Genomic DNA, 6,077 nt, shown 5'->3' on the forward strand with positions numbered 1-6,077 from the left:
GCCACTGGAGTGTCTCCCAGCCATGTAGGAGACTGTCAGACATTTTGTTTTGCATTCATTCTTATATCCCAGAGCCCTAATGAAGGTAAAATGAGGACTAGATCTTCATTATTTATGGGCTATACCAATAGCAGTGATAAAAGAGAAATTGACATCTCAGTAATTATAAATAATCAACCTCTTATGGATGGTTGGGTAATGAATTACATCAAAAGATCTCATTACAGAAGGTACAAGTATAAAGTGACATTGAGTAAGATTGATATATAATATCCCTAGGTTTGACATCATATTATCTTATATTAGAGCAAATATGCGATATCTGACCTTTTGGAATTGACTCATTTCCCTTAGCATAATGGTCTCTAGTTTGGTCCATTTGGTCAGAAACAATTGTACTTCTTCTTTTTTTTTTTAATGGGTAAGTAGTATTCCATAGTGTAGATGAGCCAGTTTCTTTATCCAGTCCTTTGTTAATGGGCATTTAGGTTGTTTATTTTGTTTTTGTAATTGTTGATTGTGCTGCAATGAACATTGGGCTGCATGTTGCTTTCTCGTGTAACAAGTCCTCTAGATATATTCCTAGAAGTGATATTGCTGGGTCATATCGTAGGTGAATTTTGAATTGCCTAAATGTTTTCCATACTGACTTTCATAGTGAATGCACCAGCCTGCAATCCTAACAGTAAGTAGAGTAGGGTTCCTTTATCCTTACAACCTCACCTGTGCACTGGTGAGTAATGTTCAAAACCAGCTACCCAGCTCAGGTCTCCTACATGGGTGGGTACATTGATCTGACCCAGAAGGGTGCTCTGGTTTCTCTCCTCCAAACCATCTGGTCTTAGCCCTTTGGTTTACTTGCAAGTGCAGTAACCTGATTGGTATAATTCCCCCAGCAGCCATTCCTCACCTGTAACATATTTGCTCAGTGTTCCTCCTGCCAACACTTCCCCATATCCTCTTGCTAGAGTAATCCACAGTCCCCATGCCTGCAAGTATGAAGGTCTCCAAGCCTGATCATCTGGTTGTGTGATGTGCGGGTCTGAGGCCCTCCCATCTGCCCAGGGCCCATGTATACCTGCATGTGTGTTCCCAGACTCCATTTGTAAGCACGCCAGTGTGTCAGCATGCTGGTATCTGCCCCTCATATATCTAACTTAAAAATATAGAATAGGCAACTTTGCTGGCACACTGATAAAGTTAACACACATTTGGCATTAACCAGGCCCAGAATGCCTGCCAGATATTAACAGCTTCTCTCCAAACACTGGATACTTAACCAAGTACTGGTTAGTAGGTACTGGTTAAACCAGGCATTTTCCCTACAGCTGGGGCTTATAGTTTTTTTGAAGGATAAATTATGCTATATTGATGTTATGGCTATTCACTCTATGTGCAATAGAATACCAGGACTTAACTGTGTTTGAAGAATTTTTGAATGATAAAATAATATTTGAAATATAGAATGTACAATATGCTTGCTAAATCATGTTAGCATGACCTCATTCTTATATATACATCTCCTTTTTCATGATCTTTCCCAGTCAGTGATACACTCCTATATAATCCTACTAAGTGTTATCTTTTATTCAGTTGGTCCTGGAAAATACCCAAGTCTTCTTTTTTGTGTTCATCATATTATTAACTTTCTTGGCTTTTTCATAAGTGTTACTGGTCAATCCCAGTGGGTTCTTTCTTCAGCTTAGTGTAGAAATTAAAAGTCGGGAATCAGTTGCAGACAGAGAAGTTTGATTTGTGAAGTGATTAAGTCCATGTGGAAACAAAAACAAAGGGAACAAGGCTTCCCAGGTGAGAGCTGGGAGATGGGGTGCTTCTTGAAAGCGGTAGAGACACCAGGGTTCAGGAAGCATCTGTGTGCTTAAGGGTTCCCAGACTCCCCTTTGTCTTGGTGTGAACCTGTGGGGAAGGCATTTCTCATGGGTGGTCCCTCAACTCATTACGTAGTGGCAGGGCAATTCCTGTGCTGCCTAATTGAAAGAGTGATTTTTTGGCCACCTGGTGAGGCACAAAAAGTGGCATTTCTGAAAGTTGTCATATATCACTGCCATGGACCAGCTCCAGCCGAGGTCAGAACTTGGGAAGGGTGCGTGAATCGGAGGGAATGAAGACAAGAGACGTGGACCACTACGATATGATGCTTATAATGAACAACTTACAAAAAGCTGCCTTCTTTATTTATACAGAAATCATCACAAACTTTTGCACAACATCCAATTGTTTCATTTTTTATTTCATGGTTAAGAGAATACAACCCTTAAAACACTATTCTTATTATTAGTATTACTATTGTACTTCAAAGAAAACGTTTCCAACAAATCATTGTTCATTCAAACCTGCAGTCACCCTGCTGAAGCCAGGAACTCCACGGTTGATAGCACATGCGGTTACATAGTGACAAGTGGTTTACTTATATCCAAAATCAATTTTCACTAAACCTAAACTAATATTACTTAAAATATCAAGAATACATATTCGAAAAGAAAGTTCATAAATGAAAGGAATTTATAAAGGCATATATCATAGATTGTTAATTAATCTTATTATAAGTCATATCCTAATTACCTAGCACTTTTACCTAGTTCTGATTCAGTTGTTTTTTGTTCTTTTGTCAAAGGTCAGTGAAAAGGATAAGGGCAACTCAGCCTTCTATGAACAGAGGGCCTCTACAAGAAACTTCTTTTTGTCTCTTTAATCTGTTTTTTTTTCCTTCTAAATACAAGTGCCACCATAAGGTAGATGTTTTAGACCATTTTTCTTTGGGGGTGCACATTTGTCTCCCTTTAGAAGATGCCCCATATATTTTCTGCTTTCCATGGTGAGAAACCAAGATGCGTCATTTCATGTGTTGTAACATTTTGAGGCTGCACAGTAAATAAACTCTTTGTACCTCCATGATTGCCATCTGTTCCAAGATATTATCAAGCCATTTCTTAAGGAAAACATTACTTATATTAGGGTGAGCTCCAGGACAAAGGTGGGCACATAGCAGGATGTTTGGGGACATTGAGGGCTCAGTTGTACTAGTGTATGCTTTTATCTGTGTGTTATTGCATTAAGTTGCTAAAGACGCTTTTACCATAACATGGCTGAGCAGTTTGAGCCAATATACCAGTTATAGGAATCATTTCACATTTACAATTAAACAACAACATCCTCAGGATAATTCTATGAAATATTAGAGAGGTGATGGAATGTCCATACAATGGGGTGAGGCAGCAATGACGTGACCAGAGACATCATGCCTGGCCTTGCCACACAGCCAGAAATTTGTCGTAGCCTTGCTAGCCAATGAGCTGTGCTCGACACACCCTCGCTCCATCTTTTCCAACTGCCTGGCTTTCTGCATATCACATTCTATGTCATGATTCATTTTAGGAAAGAATTTAAAGAGCTGGAAAGTTGGACATTTGTTTAATAGTGTAATCAATCAATCAATAAACAAAAGGTGAATACAGAAGGTGGTACAGAAATATTCCTGTACCACGTCTTTGAAGGAGTTTATCCTTGCCCAGCCAAGAGACATTTGTGAAGATGGTCAAAATGGCCCTGACTAGCTCTAATATTTATGTATGTGTTGTAATTGTTTTTTAGAACTTTTTTTTTTCCCCAAAATTTTTCATTTATTATTCTCAGTTACCATTACTCTCTGGTAATCCTTCTAGGAATTGGAATTTTATATATATCACAGTTTGAAAACTAAATATTTATTAGTCATGAAGGCATTTATTGAGTCACAGTCATGATTCAAGGGATTGTGGAGCCGGAGATCTAACCTGGACACCAGGATGATGGTGATGTTTCCCACCAAGACCATGGGGTATGTGATGAGAAGAACAGTGAAAGGAGATCCATGAACATCTAAATTCCTATGTTAAAAAATTGGATATGTGGGGCCCGGCGCGGTGGCGCAAGTGGTTAAAGGTCCTCGCCTTGCACGCCCGGGATCCCTTATGGGCGCCAGTTCTAATCCCGGCAGCCCCGCTTCCCTTCCAGCTCCCTGCCTGTGGCCTGGGAAAGCAGTCGAGGACGGCCCAAAGCTTTGGGAACCTGCACCCGTGTGGGAGACCCGGAAGAGGCTCCTGGCTTCGGATCGGCATAGTATCAGTCCGTTGCGGCTCACTTGGGGAGTGAATCATCGGACGGAAGATCTTCCTCTCTGTCTCTCCTCTCTGTATATCCGCCTTTCCAATGAAAAAATAATAAAAATAAATCTTAAAAAAAAATTGAATATGTGAATGCTTCCTTCACTGTCATTATCAGTAGAGTTAAGAGGGCTTTGTATCTTCCCTTTTTTTTCTTAAGAAAAGACTCAGTTGCTTAGAAAGATGAAAAAAATATTTCTGATCACCAAACTTGGAAAAGCAATCGGGATTATTCATGCTTTGAATGAAAAAATAAATATGAAGGAGAGAAAATGCAAAGTAATCTAGGAAATGGAAGTATTTCAAAGAACAAAGTTTTACTTTCAACTATCATCTACCCCTTATTTTATCAGAGTTTCTGCAAAGTTAACTGAATACTTGGATGTACTAAACATAATATTCCAGAAATATGATGAAGTAGAGTAAAATAAGATATTTCTATGAATTTCCCCTGTCTCTGTTCTAGGTAATTTTTAAGTTGTGATTTTTTTCTGCACAATTTCTAGGAAATCTTTGTGGAATAAATAATCATACAGACCTAGTAGGCAGCATGTATGAGGAGACAGAAGGCTGTAGTTAGGAAGGCAGGTAGGGTGTTGGCCACTTTCAGAGAGAAAGAAAATCTGAATGTGAATCTGTTTCTTAGAAAATCCACAGGAGCTCATTTCTCCAAAGTAGATAAATGCTAGTAAAGATGCTAGTAATGAACCAAGCTCAAATACTCTCAGGTGACAAAGATGGCACCTGGCTTTGGGCCCAAATTTTGAAACCCCTTGAAAAAAAAGTGCTGAATGCCTACAACTAACCCTGATGACTGATGAGATAGAGCAGTGCCCCAGAGCATGCCCTGCATAATCCTCCTTCGGGAGCACCCTGTTGTGCCACGCAGTCTCCTTTCTGTCTTTCTGACTTTTACTGTTCTCACTCTCCCTGTAGGAGTCTTTCACTCTTCATCATCATGGAAAAAATTCAGCTAGGCACTAACACCAGAACTGTATTACATACTTTTTTCTACTCAAGAGCCGAAAATAGTTTAAGAAGAACAATTTTACACAGTTGGTGTAAGTTTTCCTTTGCTATAAATATTGGTGGATTTTTGCACTAAAACAAAAGAATTACATTTCTCAGTATGTAATACTGTTACACCAATGACATCTTTAATAAAAATAATGGAAATGCTGTTTACCATCACAGAATTTTTATTCTCATAGGGCCAAATGGGTATGTCTGCAGATTAATATTTTCTTCTGATAATCAGCTAGTACTCAATAGAAAGAAAAATGTTGTTTGGCTTATAATCTTTCCAAACTAAGTCATCCCAAGTTCAGCAGTCTGGACCAGCAGCAGGCAATTTGTTATTTTTCCCAGTGAATCTGATCCCAGTTAATTCTTGTTTGAGCTCTCACACAATCATTCTTCCAATAATTGCCACAATAATCATTACAATGGGAGGTGTCTCCAAATTTCAAAGGACTTTTTCTTTCTGTTATTTCTTAATCACACCATATTATTTTGAATTCTTATAGCAACAGTTCAACTTCAGGTATTAAAAAAATTATTATTTTGTTTCCATAAATTTTAGTCAATTTTATGACAAACTTTTAAGTTTTAGATATGAATTCTATACTAAGTTATAGAGCTTTCAAGCTTTTTTTTTTTTTTTGTGAGAGAGTTACACAGAGAGAAGGAGAGACTGCGAGAGAATTTCCATTCCCAAATGGCCACAATAGCCAGGTTTAACTGATCTGAAGCCAAGGGCCAGGAGCTTCTTCTGATCTCCCACATGGATGCAGAGTCCCAAAGCTGTCTTCCATTGCTTTCCTAGAACACAAGCAGGGAGCTGGGAAGAAAAATGGAACAGCCAGGACATATACCAGCACTTCCATAGGATCCTGGTGTATACAAAGTGAAAAT

Source organism: Ochotona curzoniae, unplaced genomic scaffold (genome assembly GCF_017591425.1).
Source record: "Ochotona curzoniae isolate NIBS_2020 unplaced genomic scaffold, NIBS_Ocur_1.0 scaffold_461, whole genome shotgun sequence".
NCBI lineage: Eukaryota > Metazoa > Chordata > Mammalia > Lagomorpha > Ochotonidae > Ochotona > Ochotona curzoniae.